General features: G+C 41.8%; 1 long non-coding RNA gene across 1 annotated transcript; it reads right to left on the reverse strand.

Annotated features, from left to right (window-relative positions):
• Window positions 1–18,515: 18,515 nt before the first annotated feature.
• Window positions 18,516–19,291, reverse strand: LOC146642956 (uncharacterized). Its single transcript, XR_014909537.1, has 3 exons — window positions 19,043–19,291; window positions 18,840–18,957; window positions 18,516–18,708 (listed from the first exon to the last, which is right to left on the reverse strand). It is a non-coding gene; the product is annotated as an uncharacterized LOC146642956 (long non-coding RNA).
• Window positions 19,292–19,726: the final 435 nt, after the last annotated feature.

Here is a 19,726-nt window from a genome sequence, read left to right on the forward strand (position 1 = left end):
TGGGAGGCTGTGGTTGCTGCTGCACGCAATGTTGATGGTGAACAGATCAAAACACTGACAGGATCCATGGATGGCAGGCTTTTGAGTGTCCTTGCAAAGAAAGGTGGCTATATTGGTCGCTGATTTGTTTTTGTTTTGTTTTTGAATGTCAGAAATGTATATTTGTGAATGTGGAGATGTTATATTGGTTTCACTGGTAAAAATAAATAATTGAAATGGGTATATATTTGTTTTTTGTTAAGTTGCCTAATAATTATGCACAGTAATAGTCACCTGCACACACAGATATCCCCCTAAAATAGCTCAAACTAAAAACAAACTAAAAACTACTTCCAAAAACATTCAGCTTTGATATTAATGAGTTTTTTGGGTTCATTGAGAACATGGTTGTTGTTCAATAATAACACTATTCCTCAAAAATACAACTTGCCTAATAATTCTGCACTCCCTGTATATAAGACGAGTCAGATATGCATTGGGATACAGATATGCTTTTGTCTGCTGTTGTTTGTTTTGTGTTGGTTTCTGATCTGCATGTGCTCACGGCGAACGCCGCGGGGGAGCTTTTCCTTTTTCCTTTGTTTTGCTAAACATGATTGTTCAATAAAACAACTGGCATAGAGCTCTGCTCTTCTCCTGTTTTTGTGTGTTTGATTTTAATTGGCATCTGGACACAGAAATAAACTTCCTTCTTACCTGAGTGGCGGTTGAACCATCTCTCAAATTTGCAACTCAACAGTACATAAGGAAGCGGCCAAAAGAAAGAAGCTACTGTAATCAAGCTCTTGTGCTGTCTATACTGTATTTTGGACTGGTCAAGTTGTTTTGTTACCTATGCCCAAATTAAGAGCAACATAAATCTCGAAATAGTGCCGCTACATCTCCATCTGTTCAGCATTCTTGGATGGGCTGCATATACTACCTTACTTGATAAGATGCTGATGATTCTGAATCACTAACTTATCCATTCAAAAATGTATACTAATTGGTACTCATTATATTCAAATGAGACCTGGCCAGTTAGTACAGTCATGGTAAAAAGAAAGAACACTCTCTTTCAGTGATTCAGTGTCCTTGGCTTTTACAACCCTTTAAATGCAACATTAACTAAAAACATAAGCTGTTACACATTGTAACAGCTTGATCTTTTTCAGCCATTCTCTAGATTCTCTGCAATTCTTAGGATCACTGCCTGTTAAATGGCACAGGTTTGGCCAGGATTTAGCTCGCGGACAGATATCCTTACACCTGACTCTAGAATTCTTCACTATACAGCAGAGTTTATAGTCAACTCAATGAATGCAAGGTGCCCAGGTCCTTCAAAGCAAATAATCAGGTATGAGGTGTTTGTGCTGATATGCTGTATTTAGTGTTCTACATACACTGAACAAAAATATAAACGCAACACTTTTGTTTTTGCTCCCATTCCCCATGGGATGGACGTAGAGACCTAAAATTCATTCCAGATACACAATATAACCATCCCTCCCAAACAGTGGTCACAAATCAGTCCAAATGTGTGGTAGTGGGCACATCTGCCATATTGAGATAATCCATCCCACCTCACAGGTGTGCCACATCAGGATGCTGATCTGACATCATGAGTCGTGCACAGGTGTACCTCAGACTGCCCACAACAAAAGGCCACCCTGGAATGTGCAGTTTTGTCTCACAGCAAAATGCCACAGATGCCACAAGCAATGAGAGAGCGTGCAATTGGCATGCTGACAGCAGGAATGTCAACCAGATCTGTCGCCCGTGCATTGAATGTTCATTTCTCAACCATAAGCCGTCTCCACAGGCGTTTCAGAGAATATGGCAGCACAACCAACCGGCCTCACAACCGCAGACCTCGTGTAACCACACCAGTCCAGGACCTCCACATCCAGCAGGTTCACCTCCAAGATCGTCTGAGACCAGCCACCCAGACAGCTGCTGGAACAATTGGTTTTCACAACCAAACAATTTCTGCACAAACTGTCAGAAACCGTCTCAGGGACGCTCAACTGCATGCCCGTCGTCCTCATCGGGGTCTTGACCTGACTCCAGCTCGTCGCCGTAACAGACTTGTGTGGGCAAATGCTCACATTCGATGGCGTCTGGCACGTTGGAGAGGTGTGCGCTTCACGGATGAATCATGGTTCACATTGTTCAGGGCAGATGGCAGCTGAGAATGTCCCAGTTCTTGCATGGCCAGCATACTCACCGGACATGTCACCCATTGAGTATGTTCGGGATGTGCTTGACTGGCGTATACGACAGCGTGTACCAGTTCCCACGAATATCCAACAACCTCGCACAGCCATTGAAGTGGAGTGGACCAACATTCCACAGGCCACAATTGACAATCTGATAGACTCCATGCGACGATGTGTTGCACTGCATGAGGCAAATGGTGGTCACACCAGATACTGACCGGTTCTGGGTCCCCAGACCCCCAATAGCGCAAAAAACTGCACATTCCAGGGTGGCCTTTTGTTGTGGGCAGTCTGAGGTACACCTGTGCACTACTCATGATGTCAGATCAGCATCCTGATGTGGCACACCTGTGAGGTGGGATGGATTATCTCAATATGGCAGATGTGCCCACTACCACACATTTGGACTGATTTGTGACCACTGTTTGGGAGGGATGGTTATATTGTGTATCTGGAATGAATTTTAGGTCTCTACGTCCATCCCATGGGGAATGGGAGCAGTAACAAAGGTGTTGCGTTTATATTTTTGTTGAGTGTACATGTTGTTGTACATCACAGCCCGATCTTCACTTTGGTCTCATCTGTCCAAATCATTTGCTCAGTAAGTCTTGTGATTTATTTAAATGCAAGTTTTAGATCGTAAGCTTTCTGTCATGTTATTTTTAGAGGCAACAGGCTTCCTACTGACAACCCTTCAAACAAGCCATACCTATTCATTCTTGTTCTTTTCTATTTCTCTATTGTTTTGTCACAAACTAACATTTAACATGCTAATGGAGGACTGTAGTCTGAGCTGTAGCTCTTGTTTTTTTCACAATGCTGACGTGGTGGAAAACTCACACTCCTAGGAAGTTTGGCAATCGTCTTGAATGTTTTTCACAGCTAAATAATCTTACTGACAACAGAAGGATGTTGCTCAAATAGAATGGGTTGTCTAGTAATCGGAAGATTAATGGTTCAATCTCTGCCTCTCCTAGTCTACATGATGTAGTGGTTGAGGTAGGTAGGACCTTGTGTTTCTTTTGAGGGTTTACCACTGGTTTGTGTGAATGTTAGATTAAACGCTCTTAAGTGCTTTTGCAAATTAGGCTTAAGTAAGAAAGCACTCTTTGTGTTCAAATAGAAACATGTTATGTAATTAGTAGTTCATTTACAATAAAGGGTTACTTGCACAGCAAGATTAAAAAGTCTGACCACAAAGCCTGGTCTGGGCTAATGTCCTTTAATATCTCCCAATGAAAAATAATACTTCTCCAGCTTGAGTGCTTGACTTTGGAAATCAAGAAGCAGAAATGAGTAGCGGCAGAGGCAAAGGTTACACAATGGAAGGTTAGAAATGAAGAATACTGGCCCAGCTTCTGCACCAAGAGCAGCGAACGTAACGGGAGAGACTTTTTTTAAGTGGCAGCTAATTCTAAATGCAGCATTTCTATCTGCTCAACAACATCAGAAAACGAATAGTCTGTGTGCAGTTTGTCACACAGTGCGTTTCTAGCTAGAGGTCCTGTATTTCACAGGGAGAGAATGAGAGCTAACTTTAGTCAGAGATGAAGAAAGACAAGAAGGACAGGGGAGGAAGAAGGTAAGGAACAAAGTTATATTTTAAGATCAGCACTATTCAGTGGAATTTGATAAGCTGAAAATTTAAAGCTTTTACGTGTATGACCCTTTGTTGTTAAACAATAATTTCCATAATTTCGTTGTATATTTATGACAATAAATTACTTTTCTAAATCAGGCATTGGGTCTGTACATGTCACATTATGTTTTTTCATATTTTGAAACCTGTTACAAAACAAACTAAGGCAGACTAACTGTGTTATTTAAAGTTTGCATGAAAATGTTCTGCAGGTTAGTGCAGGATAAACAGGGTAGTTTGCTGTACTGTGATGGATTTTAAGTAGACTGGTGGACAGTGGCCGTCTAGTATAAAGTAAGTATAAAGCGTATACTGTCATTGTAGAGAACAACAACAGTAACAGTAACAGTAACAACAACAACAGTAACAGTAACAACAACAGTAACAACAACAACAACAGTAACAACAACAACAGTAACAACAACAGTAACAACAACAACAACAGTAACAACAACAGTAACAACAACAACAGTAACAACAACAGTAACAACAACAGTAACAACAACAACAGTAACAACAACAGTAACAACAACAGTAACAACAACAACAACAGTAACAACAACAGTAACAACAACAACAGTAACAACAACAGTAACAACAACAACAACAGTAACAACAACAGTAACAACAACAACAGTAACAACAACAGTAACAACAACAGTAACAACAACAACAACAGTAACAACAACAGTAACAACAACAACAGTAACAACAACAGTAACAACAACAGTAACAACAACAACAGTAACAACAACAACAACATGAATCACCCTGTACATTAAGAAAGTCTGCTGGAGCTCTCAAAATAAATTATAGTGGGTTCTGCTTCTTTTCCCTATGCTGAGCCATTAAAACAGATTTTAGGGTTCTCCCACCTACTGAAACCATCGTACTCATTATCCTGTTTAGAGACAACGTCGCCCTATACAATGCAGGCAACAGAGAGTAGAGCTTTTTTAAAAAGAAAATCCTGATTTTATTTTCTGTCCATGTTCTACATAACTGATTCAAGCTGAATATATTTATTAAAATTAAAGTTTAGAATGAAATAAATTATTCCCATCTACTGATATTATTTTATTATTAAATTAATATAGCACACGGTTCAGCTAGCTTTGCACAGAAATAGTGTCTTTACTGTCTTACACCAAGTACATTTCAGAGCCAGTACTTGTTCAATTTTACTTGAGTGAAGAATTTGAATCAGTACTTCATTTTTTTACTGGAGTATTTTTCAAGACTAGTAACTGTACTTACAGAATATACAGAATGCCTGCCACCTACAATTGTCCAGGCATAAGAAATGAGTGGACCCAAATGCAGAACTCCTCAGATAAAGAACAGTGAATTTATTTACAGTGTAATAATGGTGTAACAACAGGCTGGTCCGGACTGGTTTTACCTGGGACACATTGTGAACTGTTGTGGGGAAGAGCCAACCGAACAGTCACAGGGTTAATAACTGATTGAATAGCAAATGGACCAATGAACCGGGGAGCTCGTTTCTTAGATTCAGTTCTCAGTGGAATGTACCTGGAGGAGAGCCACACCTTTTGGCTGCCGTGGTAGGCCGGGGCTGGAGCGTGGCAGCGATCATCCAGTCTCTTATTTTGCTCTGCAGTTCTGAGGAGGGCCGCTTTTGTGGACTGCCATGCCTGTCACTCCAGGTGGACTGGTTGGAGGAGGCGACACAGCGCAGCATGGCTTCCAGCTCCTGATTCGCCCTCTCCACTTGACCGTTAGTCTGGGGATGGAAGCCAGACGACAAACTCACTTGGGCCCCCAGTTCAGAACACAACTTCTTCCACACCTGAGACGTGAACCAGGGACCCCTGAGGAATTCCATTAAGGCGGAAAACATGCTGGGTGAGGAGCATAGTGGTTTCCAACGCAGAGGGCAGTTTAGGCAGCGCCACAAGGTGGGCTGCCTTGGAAAAACCATCAGTGATAGTGAGGATGGTGGTGTTATCTGATCATGGAGGGAGTCCCGTGACCAAATCCAATGTGATATGCAACCATGGTCGCTTGGGGATGGGCAGTGGTTGAAGCAGGCCTGCAGGCGGGGAACTTGGTACCTTATTCTGTGCACGCACAGGGCAGGCCGTGACATACTCCTGAACATCCTTAACAAGAGACGGCCACCAAAACAGACATTGGAGGAAGTTTATAATTGAACTTGACTGTGTGAGCCAAGTGGATGACTTTTTCTCGAACTGTTGTGGAGATGTACAGTTGACCGGTAGGCCCCGAACCAGGGTCAGGTTCTTGTTGGGCTTCCCTGATCAGCCTTTCTATCTCCCATGTCAGCAAGCCTACAATGGATGTAGCAGGGACAATGGGCTTCTTCTTTTCTTCAGCTTCCACATCTGGTACAAACTGGCAAGAGAGAGCATCCGGCTTCATATTCCGCGATCCCAGCCTGTAAGTTATGGTGAGGTTAAATCAGGTTAAGAATAAGGCCCACCTGACTTGCCGGGCATTTAGGCGCTTGGTCGCGTGAAGGTATGCCAAAATTTTGTGGTCAGTCTAGAGCAGCACCAGGTGCTCCCCTCTAGCCAGTGTCGCCACTCCTCCACAGCCAACTGTATGGCCAGAAGCTCCCAATCTATGGCATTATTTTTACCCATATGTGACCAAGTGGTCGGCGGGGTTATAAAAGAAATAATAAAATGACAACGCCACCTAGGGGAATTTCACCCCCAGGAAATATATATTTAAGAAAAATAGATAAAAGGAGTAAAAAGAGGCCGCACAGATTCAAGGATGCACACTGAGGGAGGTTGGCTCCAATATTAAAACAGTTTTATTTATAGTAAAAATAAAATAATAGAAACCAAAATGTAGCGTCGTTGTTGACAGTGTCCTAAAGTGAAAATAAAACAATCATGGAACTCGGACTTACCAGCAGCCGTGGACCCAAAAGAAAATTTAACAAGAAGAAAATCCCTACAGGCCACCCGGTGCTGTACAAAAGTGCGAAAATGACCTGAACCACCTGAGGTCCCAGGGCCACTGGCACGTCCTCCGTTCACTGAAATAAAACACAGAAATATATTAAAAGAATAAAAGGACACTGAGCGTCAGGCTCGCTACAGATCATAAAAAAAAATAAAACTAACTTTAATAAAAGAAATCACACACACACACGAAGGCTGACGCCCCACGAGTCAACTACAACTCGTGCTGGTAGTAATTGTCCAGGCCTCGATCACAAGCCGGTCTGTCTCCCCACAGGCTGAGATCGGCAACTGAGGCAGTTTAAGGTTCCCAGCACGACACTCGGGCAGAGGATCGCTCCAGCCCGATCACAGAGGCGTGGGCACAAGCAACAATCCAGAATAAAAATAAAATAAAAACAGGCGAACCAGAAAAGGTAAGCCTACTTAATAAAAAGTTTCACAACAAGACAAGACAGCAGGCTCCACCGAGGAGGAGCCCTCACAACAGCAGCTGGGAAGGTGTTTCACTCCTCCGATTAAGGTCGGGCAGTTTGCCACGGAGATGTGAAGGCAGCAATCAAACCCTAAAACAACAGATAAATATAACCTTAGCCTCCGGTAATTGTGAATACTAATAAAAGTAGTTTTAACGGCTTACCCCAGGACTCTCACTGGTGGAGAGAACTCGAGCACCTCTCTCCGCAACGCCGGAATAAAACAGAAACTCCCGCGCTACAACAAGCCACAAAAACTATATTACTACAGATTCTAGTACTCGGAGGGAATCCGAGGTTAAGCAAGAGCCTACCTGTAGCTGTCATAGGATCTACTCGCTTGCTGATCAATCCGTTGCAGTGTGCCTGCATTGACTGCTGCTTTTTGCCAAACATAAACCGACTGTACTTCCTCAGGAGGCTGAGGTCTTTTAACATCTGCAGGAAGCTCCTGAGGATGTTTTACCAGTCGGTGGTTGCTGGAGTACTTTTCTATGCTGTGGTGTGCTGGGGGAGCAGCACAGCAAAGAGGGACTCATCCAGGCTGGAGAAACTGATCAGGAAGGCTAGCTCTGTGGTCGGCATGAAGCTGGACACTCTGTCGACAGTGGCAGAGAAAAGGACATTAAAGAAACTGATGGACATTATGGACAATGCTGGGCATCCTCTGCACACGGCCATAAACAATCAGAAGAGTCTGTTCAGTGACAGGTTGCTTCTCCCAAAGACAAGAACTAACAGACTTAAAAACTCCTTTGTCCCACACGCCATCAAACTGTTTAACTCCTCTCTGGAGGGGAGAGGGAGGGGAAACAGGAGGACAAAGGAGGGGGGAACAACTAAGCTGTAGTGCCTCTTCACCTCACTGTACAATACCTTGTGCAATACTTTTTGTAAATAGTGAACAGTGCAATAGACTCAATACTTGAAATGTGCAATTCACTTGTATTTTTATTTTTATTCCTATTTATTCTATTTATCCCCTTTGTATATTTTATTTATATTTGTCTCTGTATTTATATATGTGTGTGTGTGTGTGTGTGTGTGTATATATATATATATATATATATATATATAACAATTCTGTAACTGTAACTTCGGTCGTTGCTGTGCTTTTTTTGGAAGTCGAATTTCCCAGAGGAACCCACCCGAGGGATTAATAAAGTTCTATCTTATCTTATCTTAAACCAGGAGAACACCGGCTTAACTTTATATGGACTGACACCACCCTGCAATCAATATGCAGGTGGGTTCCCTAACCTAGTTGCGCAGCCGAGAGCGAGCGCAGGAGAGAGCGAGCGCAGTAGAGAGCGAGAGAAAAGGAAAGGCGAGTAGCCTGTCCGGCTCCACATACCATCTATTCTGCCTGTGAGAGATGCTGGGAGAAGAAAGCACAGGGGTGTAATTTACAGTAGGAACACCCACAATTTTGTTGTATATGTATAATGACAATGAAGAGCTAGTCTATTACTGAGATGCCCCACCTACCTACTGTTTTCTTTTTTTTCCATCTTTTTCCATCAGCCATTCATTTTTTCTATGCTGTAGATATAACATTAACATGTCTTGAAACACAAGTGGACTGTAGTTCTCCTCACAGGCAGCTTTTCATTAACTGCACTCAGTACAATTATCCAGGCTTCACCTTTCAGAACTATCTGAAAGCATGCTTTGCTTAAATGTAACTCAGTAGCTTGGAGGAATGTTTATTTTCCATGCACAAGTAATATCACATCTATTGTGCAACTTTCAAAAAATTGAAAGGCTGTCATGTTATGATAAAATAAAAGGAAGAAAATAAACATGTGCGAACAGAAATAGGTGCCAACATACAGTACCAGAAGTACCAGGATCTCCAGCACGTTAGCCTTAATTTCAACAGTAGATAATTCAATATGGACTCACAACTAAAGTGCTTTAAGCACTTTGTTACAAAATGTACTTTGTGTTCGATGTAAAACACACTAAAAGCCAGACTCTGTATTTTCATCATAGACTTGCATGAGTATAACCAGGAACCTCACACCAATTTTCCAGCACACTAATGTAACGTCATCTCATAGCAAAGGTTTTAGGTTTAAACCTGCTGGCCATCTCGGGCCTTTATATTTGGAGTTTGCAAGTTCTCCTTATCCCTGTGTGGGTTTCCTGTAGGCACTCTGGCTTACTCCCACACCTGTAAGAGGTGTTAGGTCAGCTGGGGATTCTAAATTGACGATAAATGTTAGACTGTGGTTGTAATGTAATGTATTCACATTTATATACTGTAAAGAGACCTTACTGTCTCTCTGTGTTTTCCCTGCGATAGATAACCAACATTTATATGGCAACAAATTTTGACATATGGAGTACATGGCAAGTTATCCAGTCTGTCACAAACTACAAGAAGAACACTGACAGCTCAGAGATGCTGCCCCGAACAGTTTCTATGCAAGTTTCCAGCTCAACACCATGGGGAGCACAGCAGGTGACCCCCATAAGGTTCTGACAAAGTGTCACCAATATTCTAAAGGCCTGAGCTGAACAGTTAGGATGTGTATACATAGACAACTCCAATCAGTCTCTAAGAGTCGCAGAAGTCCCACATGCATTAAAAGAATCCATCATCACTCCTTTGTCATCGTTCCCAAAAACAAACAGACTCATCCACCCTGCAATGACGGGCCGTGAAGGGCTTTGTTGACCCAGACACTGTTGACCCTCAACATTTAAGCAAACAGTAACAGTAAGGATGAGTCCACATACAGGGACATTATGTCCCTAGCAGTTCCCAGGTAATTGTCCTATACAAACATCAGAAAAAGTGTACCCATTCCCTTAAAATATTCCAATGACTAATTTAGAATTCCTGATTAATCTTGACCATAATCATCAACCACAACCTAAATCTAATCTTACCCTAAAATTGAACCAGTTCTTCAAAGATGTAAATTATGGGGATTTTTTTCCACAAAACGGAGGCTGGTCACTGCACTGACCAGGAGCAATACAAGTCAGCATGTTTTTCACTTTTTGTTTTCTCTTAAAGCAATAATGTATAAAGCATTGGACAAAAGTGTTTATTATTACGGTTCTCTAGTACAACACTGAACATTTAAATAGCACTTCTGTGTTCTGGTGGCCATGCTTAGTAGGCAAAGAAATAGTCTTTGGTCTCATCAGCCAAAGCCCTACACACATCACAGTGCTTCACAGTGGAAACTACGTGGAAATCATTTCCATAAATTCTCTGTTAAAGACAGCTAAAACCAAAAATCTCTTTGGCTCAATGGACTGGTGTTTTTTGCAACTGCACATACTGAAAAATAAATGTTCCCGACTGATCTTTTCTTGTAGTTGTTATGGTTTGTGATGGACTGAGCAGTAAAGGACAGTCAGGCAATAAGGCTCTAAATCTTGGCCAATAAAAGAGGTCAGAGTAACAGAGTTTTACTCAAAAACTGGCACCAAAACAACACTGACTCAAACAAGCTGACCTTTCAAAATGAGACAAAGGGGAAACTTAAATACTGGCTGATCAGCCCACAAAGACACTAACATAGCAAATCTTATTTTCCCCCATGATCCAGAGTTGTGGTATGACAACAGGTCTCCATGTAGGCTTGCTCCACCCTTTTCCCCCGCCTTAGCTCATCAGCCAAGAAGCAGCTGCCAGTGAGGTAACTCAGAAAACAAAGAAAAAGATTAACTCAAGTTATACATATAACAGTGTTAACTAAAATGCAATTATTTTAGAATACAGTATTATGAGATTGTATAAATAAATTAATTCTACACCAAAAATAATTCTCTATTACTGTGGAAATTAAATCCTTTATTTAAAGAAAGCTAAATATACAGTTTTAGAACACCGCAATTTTTCCAGTTTTTTTATTGAAAATGATGCAGTTTAATGTCTCATTGTACAAAAAAGCAACTGGAGTTAAAAATAAATCATGGAATCAATTTATGGACCAAAATGAACCAAAACTTTGACTCATCAGGAGCCCCCTTTGGCAGATATAACAGCTGAACACACCCGTGGCTTCTTTCTACAATAGAAATCAAATCTGTAGCAGAAGTTCCCATAAATGTGGACCTTGTAGGTTGCTTTGCTTTCACTCTTCTGTCCAGTTCATCCCAAACCAGCTCGATGGGGTTTCAGTCTGGAGGCTGTGCTGGACTCCATGTTTTCAAGCTCACCATCTTGTTCTTTTTCCTGAGGTAGTTCTGGCACAGCTTGGACTGATGTTTTGGGTCATTATCTTGCTGTAGGAACCAACTAGGAATAACTAGCCTCATACCAGAGGGTGCTGCATGCAGAATGCTGTGGTAGCTGTTTTGTTTCAGGAAGCAATGTTCCCTCTAAGATGCGCGCGTGCGCAATTGTGCACTGCTGGCACGTCTCTGCAAACAGAAAATCTGCGTTGCGCCCAAAAAAAATCTAACCTGAATTGAAATTAAAATTAAAACTTTAACAATTCAGTTCTGCAGTGTTAGTCAGTGACTGGCTGCTCCAGTATGGGATCAGAACGATGCCAGAACGATGCCACCATAGTCCAGCCAATGATGCAATTCACATTCGTGCAGCTGATCCACATCGCTGACAGGCTATGACAGCGTCCTTATGTGCCGACACCGGTGTTTTAGCAAAGCGGCTGATGTGGAGTGAAGCCACGTTAATGACAACGTGTACAACCATTGTAGACGTGAGCAGGACAGACGGAACAACTGACGGGAAAGTGTGGACTTTATACCAGTTTTTAAATCGTGTTGATCGGCCACGTAAAACCAGAGTCATGATAAAATATCTGCAATGTGATGAGGGCGATGCGTCAGTGAGTGCTTATCAGTATCAGTATATGTATGTGTGTGCGTGTCCAGAGTTCAGCTGAGACAGTGTCCTTCGCCCTGCCAGGCTAAGTAAACAGTCTTCCAGCCAACCCAGGTGGCCTTGCAGGGATGGGAAGAACAGACTCAACACAGTCGTTATCAGGGAGTTGTTGTTCAGCTCCAGCCTTGAGCCCACAGCTGGCGCCGAAGGGGTAGCCAGGTTATGATGGTGATTTTTCTTTTGCGACAACTCATGAGAATTTCAAGCTGTTTTCAACACTCCGACACCGACACTGGTCTCTCAATCTCCCGTTGGAGAACCGCAAGCTTCCCCACGATGGTATCAAACTTGCTGGTGTTTTCATTCTTTCGCCCAAACAGCCGATTCTGAGAACTCACAACTGCAGTGACCACCACACTTCCTCCTCCATGTTTGACAGTTGATGCCACACACTGTGGAACTGTCCTTTCACCCACTTGACGGTGTACAAAGATCCTGCGTGATGAACCGTAGGTTTCAGATTTTGATCCATCAGTCCATAAAACCTTCTTGCAGTCTTCAGTAGTCCAGTGTCGGTGTTTCATGGCCCAGACGAGCCTCTTTGTCTTATTCGGGCTTTCTTGCTGCAACTCGTCCTGTCAAACCTGCAGCTTGAAGTTTTCTCTTCACAGCTGAAACTGAGACTTTCTCACTACGACCAGTATGAAGCTGCTTGAAGCTGTTGTCCTGTGAGCCGCCGTCACACAGCTGTTAACTCTCAGAAACTCGTCCTCTGAGTCAGTCGTGTCTTTGGGTCTGCAGACCTCCTGCTGTCACAGTTTCTGAGCCTTTGATGCTGAAGGAAACTGGACTCACTGACACCTTGACTTGCAGTTTCTCTGTAGGACAGACCGACATTTATAAGTGTTATGATGGTCTGTGTCTCTTCCACTGTTAATTGCCTCTTTCTCACCATGTTTGTAGCAACACATTACTTTCTGCAGGACAATATTGTTCAGCTGATGCTCACGAGGGTACATCAGTGTGTCCCAGCACTGCTTTTATGCAGACAGAGGGGGAAGTAATCCAGAAAGGTTGGAACAGCTGTAAGAATTAGTAGCAGCAGCTTTCAAGGCTTGATCAACCTCCATTGCTGCAGAACAGCTTTAAACTGTTAACCCATGTTGTCCCTGAAAAAGGCCTTTTTGTATAATTCTGAAATGCACATTATTCTTCAGTTTTGGCCAACCTTACCTTTTTTCACAACTTACCTTTGTATCATTCAAGCTATTTATTGGACTTGAATGATTTGAATTGGAATAAATAATTGGAAATATTGGGGTGTTCAAAACTTGATCACTAGTGTAAGTGTAGTGCTATGCATAAGTCTCTATTGTTGCACTGTGATGTTTGGTAGATATTACCTAATATGTGTGGCTGTAACTGCAGCCATCACATGACTTTAGCTTTCCTTTCAGGCACCATATGCTTCTTTTTTAAATCACCTTTCTCCTTTTACTTTACTTACCTGTACATTTGACATTAAGGTCCCTTTGTCTTTTGCCATGCTTGTGTCTGATCGGTAAATCAGATCAGTTTTCACAAGGTCATATTGACACATACACATACTGCATCTAAGCATGCAAAGGTTACACAAAAATCATACAGTGAAGTTCTAACACCTAAGTCTGAATGTTAGCTTTGAAAACTAGAATTTTGCCATTACAGCTGAGTCCTTGAAATTGTGTCTGGGCCTTGTCAGTTATCTGTTGGTCTTCCATGGTCTCTTGTGTTCTGGGGGCCTCTGGATGTCTGGAGTTTTGATCTCCTCCATACCTGCTTCACACCCTGGAGGACGGGGCTGTGGCCCCCCCACACTCCCTAGCAGATCATTACATGGAGAAACCTTTGGAATGCAAGCATGCTGATCCACACAGGTATGCACACATGGGTATTCACAGACGCGGACTAAAGCTTTCTTGGCTGCTGCCTCAAAGCACACTGTGCGCTGTCTATCTTGCGTGCTGCACAATATCGTTTATTATTTAGTAAATATTGATATCTATGACTAGCTAGTTTATTGTGATGGTGCTTTGTTTTCTCTATTATTATGTTGCTCTTTGTTGTTTGCTGTCTCCTCTGTTTGTTTTTTTTTGTTTTTTTGTTTTTTTTCTCCATACAGGTGACCCAGGAGTTCTTTTTTTTTTTTTCTCTCTCTCTTCCCCCCCCTTCTCACCGTCTCTTCTCCCCTTTGGTTTTCTTTCTTTCTCTCCCCCTCTCTCTCTCATTCATTCCCCCTGTCCTATTTATTTAAAAAAAAAAAAAAAAAAAGAAGTCAAAGCCGGCATGATGGATGCTGGTGTTTATAGTAAATAATGTGGAATAAAAAGAAATCCCACATTTTGACATGCACTCACTGAACACTTTGTTAGAGACATTCTGCTGGTACCATGTTGAACCCCTTCTGCCTTAAGAACCACCCTGATTCTTTGTGGCCTAGATTCAATAAGGTGTTGGTTCCACCCCATCCCAAATAGGGTGATGAATGACCACTGAGCAACAAGACTCTAATCATTGCAGCTCTGTGGAGCCTCTACCAACAGAAAAGCAAACAAAACGCTTTAATTCTGCAGCTGGCTGCACTTTATACCTGGTGCTGATAAGACGCACCCTGCTCATAACCTGCCATGGGTGTTCAAACACTTTTCCAAAAAGACAATTAGCCATGTAAACATTTAATTTAAATAGTTAAAAGTTGAAATGTGAATAATTGGTTTTGTATTATATGATTTATTTATTACATTTTATGTGGAGTGAATAAATAAAAGTATATTTACGGCGGTCCATAGAGACAAAGCACGTACAAACTCCAAAACACAACGGAAGTGCTCCAGGATGGACAAGGAACAAGCCAGCAAGTACCAACGACCGGATTTGGTGTGTGGTAGTAACAGGTAAATGCAATTTTTTTTTTTATTATTTGAATATATATGAGTGCTTGTGTATAAATACACAAACAACACACACATGCTTTCAACTGTGCAATTTAAGTGATCTAGGTAGCTCTGTTTGGAAGTTCAGTTAACGCTAGAAATGTGCTTTGGAGTTTGTACATGTTTTGTCTCTAGGGGCCACCGTATATATTTATATATAAACGTATATAAATAAACCACGTTTTTTTTACATTAGTAATTCCTTTTGTGCATAATTTTATATTGTTTTTGATAATAAATTAATTAAAGCAACAAAACAACCTGAAGAGCCGGTTCTCTAAAAAGAGCCGGAATTCCCATCACTAAGATTTATACAGTTCTGTGGATGGCAGCCACCTTAAACAGAGGAAATAGTGAGGAGAGTGAAAGAAGGCACAGACACACAGCTCTCGTCTGTACTGAGTGAAGGAGGAGACGGATAAATCCACCTACTGCAGCCCCGAGGCATTACCAATGGATCGACGCACAATCAACCCAGGCAAAACTTTCACTACTTATCCCCCCTAACTCCCACTGCATATCACATAAAGCAAAACAGTCAAAACAACAAATAAAACAATAATTAAGACATGAGACGAAATATAGGGAACAGAGATGTACAACTCCAAAACGAATCAAATTTATGATCCACCACATTTACATGCCTAAATGCACTCACTACACAGCAAAACGACCAGTGTTAGATTAACTCCCACAGTCATTTTCAACACTTTTTCAGGGTTTATATAGCTCCACACTCTTTAGAGTTTTTTTGAAATAACTATTTTTGAAATAGTTAAACTATTTAACACTGTTTTAACTCTCAAAACAGAGTTAAAATAACACTTTAGAGACTGAATAATAATAAATTAAATTCTGAGAAAGAATTACATTGCACACAATACATTTTCCCAAATGGACATTTATTATGTCATAAAAAATTTTTTAAGAGGGTACAATGTACACTGTCTAATCTGAAACACTGTATGACCTTTGCATATCAAAAGGTTTATAAAACTTTAGATGTGACATTTCCACTATGCATCTCTCCTCGGTATGTACAACTCTGAATGCATATAGATGGTTATCAAAACACTCTGTAAGCAACTTGTTTTCCATAAACAAAATGTCATCTTCAACCAAAAGTAAATCACTTGTTTGGCAAAAGACAGACATGTCTTCTTCCACTGCACTGCAAATAACAACTTCAGCTTTATATTATCTTGGGACAAATTAAACACAAAATGTGCTTTTAAAAGTTCATCAAATGCCCCAAGTGAGGGGCTTGCCTGGCATGGACGAGATGCTCATCCATGGTGATGTAGAAGGTGTCAGTCTTGCTCTTCTGATGCCTGACAGCGAGGAGGTATGGTTGCCGACCTTGTTGTATTATATTCTAAGAGCAAAAACTAGAAAGAAACTAGTTACTCCCTTGAGTCTAATTTCTTGAGAATATTTCAAGGATAAAAGATCTGATGTCTCAACAGGGCCTGGAAAAACTAGTCCATGCATTCATCTTTAGTAGGCTTGATTACTGTAACAGCATCTTTACAGGTCTACCTAAAAAATCAGTCAGACAACTACAGCTCATTCAGAACTCTGCTGCTCGAGTCCTCACTAAGACCAAAAAAGTGGACCACATCAGTCCAGCTCTGAGGTCTTTACACTGGCTGCCTGTCCGTCAGAGGATAGACTTTAAAGTTCTGATGCTGGCCTATAAAGCTCTGAATGGTTTAGGACCAAAATACATCAATGACCTCCTGACCCAGTATGAACCTTCCAGATCCCTCAGGTCATCTGGATCCGGTCTTTTATCAGTTCCCAGAGTCAGAACCAGACACGGAGAAGCTGCATTCAGCTTTTATGCTCCTTATATCTGGAACAAACTCCCAGAAAGCCTCAGATCAGCTGAAACACTCAGTTTATTTAAATCCAGGTTGAAGACTCACCTGTTCTCAGCTGCATTTGAATAAAGCACCAAATCCACACTTTTAAGCTTTCAAAACTTACATTAACTACTGATTTTATCTACTGTTTTTTTTAATCAATTTTAAATCATGCTTCTTATTTGTTTTTGTTTTTTAATGTCTCTGTAAAGCACCTTGAATCACCTTGTTGTTGAATTGTGCTCTATAAATAAACTTGCCTTGTGTTCCCTCTGTGTATTATTTCATCTCTAGCCTTTGCTTCTTAGAGTTCTCTGCCTTATGGTTTATGTCCCTGTTTTGTTTTTTTTAGTTGCTCTGTCTCCACCGTGTCCAGTCCGTGTCTCAGTGTTATACTTCCTGTTTTACTTTGAAGGTCTGTGTCTCATGTGAGTGTATCCTCCTTTGCTTCCTTGTCTTGTCAGTTCTGATAACCCCCAGCTGTGCTCTCCTTCTGTGTCTCATTCCCTCGTTATTCCCCAGCGTATTTAAGCCCCGTGTTTCTCTGTGTCAGTGTCACGTTGTCCCTCATGGCTGTGTTTTGCTGTGTGTTTTCCCCGTGAGTTTAGTTTAGTTTTTGTGTCGCATGCGTTTTCCTGGCCAGCCAATGAAGCTGTGATTTTCAGTTCATCCCTCGTGTCTGAGAGCCTGCATTTTGCGTCCAACTCCTGCCTGCACACAGCCGAAACCTGCCAGAAACAAATTCATATTTGCCCCTGAATGCAGCTTTAACCTTTAATATACAAAAAATACAACTCACTTGTAGAATCATCTCGATGATTTTCTGGGTGACCTTCTGCTGACTGCACCAAGCGAAGCAACTCTGCTGTTGACGTGAGCTTCTTAACCTCTTTTATGACATTTGGCCTGAAGAATGTTTTCCATTTCTGAAGCAACCTGGAGGATGTGTCGTCATCGAACAGGAGAGTGAAGTCTTGCTCCACCTTTGAGAAAGAAAATTGTACTTGAAACAACTGCTAGCTGCAAATTCTATTTAAAACAAATCAGTTCTAACTTACCAGTCCTTTTATATCCAGGAGTCTTGGAAAAGTGGATAGGATATCAACACTTCTGCTTGGGTCATTAATAAGCGTCTGACGCTGCTGAAATGTGTCTTTCATCTTCTGGAAACTCACAGAGTTGTCTGTAGTATGTTTGAGCAAAGACATGGCCTCCTTGCAAGAATCCCCATCAAGCTGGTGTACAACACTCACAGTCCTTTGGAGATTTGGGTCACCTGAAGAACTGTCTGTAAACTAGTGATGGGCAGATGAAGCTTCATGAAGCAAAGCGTCTTGAAGCTTCATTTGCTCTAGCAGGACACCTACTGGACGTAAAAATATTAGTTGGCATGAATTTGAAGAGTGTGGCCTTTTGCACACAGCCTGTAAATGTCAACAACAAAAGGAGTGTGTAAAACATGTCTATTGTAATGATGCAGTATACTGTGTATATTTATACTGGCAGTATGGAAAATGATCATTTCCTGTGAGGTGAGGTGTGGTTGGGGTGTGGACAGTGGTTGTGCTTTTGTAACATTGAGGTATGGACAGCTACAGACCTGCCTGTTCACATTTTATTCTGTAAAAACTAAATTTTCACTGCTTCTATAACCTTTAGTGGGGAGAACATAGCTAGGATTTAATGATTTAACAAATCTTTTGAATCCTTTGTCCTCCACAATGCTAAATGGCTGGGAGTCCTCAATCACCATGCTGACCAGGTCTTCATCTATTTGAGATTGTTCTCCTGAGGAAAGACAATAAAGACAAAGCACAGATATAAATATCACACACGTAACTTATAACAGTTGTATAATATTGTTATATCATTTAGTAACATTACTGCATGCTATATTATCATGGCATTTGATGGCTCACCTGGTCTTGCTCCACAATCGGTGTTCCTCTTATTCTCATGCAAAGCTCTGTAGTGCCTAAGCATGGATGAGGTGTTGCTGTTATATCCCAGCTCCCTGGCACATAGCAAACACTTCACCTTGTACAAAAGTAAAGCTGCTTAACATAAGTTTTATTGCACCATCAGCATTATGAAAATACATCTTCTGTAGAAATTTACATACCTTGTTGGGAGGAATAAGATCAAAATGTTCCCACACAGGGGAGGACATCCTCCTCTTCTTAGCTGGCTCCATTCTCTCCTGACTTTCTCTCCTCACTCTCATAAACCTCCAAACTGTCTCCAAACTCTCTCTAACCGCAACTCTCCATCAAACACCCACATTTTGATTGAAGTCTGAGGGGTTTATATCGCTGTCATAGCTCGCGGCAAAGTTCGAACCACTTCATGAACCAGTCACGTGGTACAGCCGGGCAGCGTCATCATTTTCAGCTCCTCCCATTTTTCCAGCAAACAGTTTGAAATATCCATCCATCCATTCGCTACCGCTTATCCTTTTCAGGGTCGCGGGGGGCGCTGGAGCCAATCCCAGCTGTCATAGGGCGAGAGGCGGGGTACACCCTGGACAGGTCGCCAGTCTGTCGCAAGGCTAACACACAGGGACAGACAACCATTCACATTCACTCACATTCACACCTAGTGGCAATTTGGATTATCCAATTAACCTATCCCCACAAGCTGCATGTCTTTGGATGGTGGGAGGAAGCCGGAGTACCCGGAGGGAACCCACGCAGACACGGGGAGAACATGCAAACTCCACACAGAAAGACCCCGGCCTGATGGTGGAATTGAACTCAGGACCTTCTTGCTGTGCAGCAACAGTGCTAACCACCGTGCCACCGTGCTG

This window comes from Rhamphochromis longiceps, linkage group LG23, assembly GCF_057381845.1.
Source record: "Rhamphochromis longiceps isolate RC_006_pf linkage group LG23, R_longiceps_female_GT1.1, whole genome shotgun sequence".
NCBI classification, from domain to species: Eukaryota; Metazoa; Chordata; class Actinopteri; order Cichliformes; family Cichlidae; genus Rhamphochromis; species Rhamphochromis longiceps.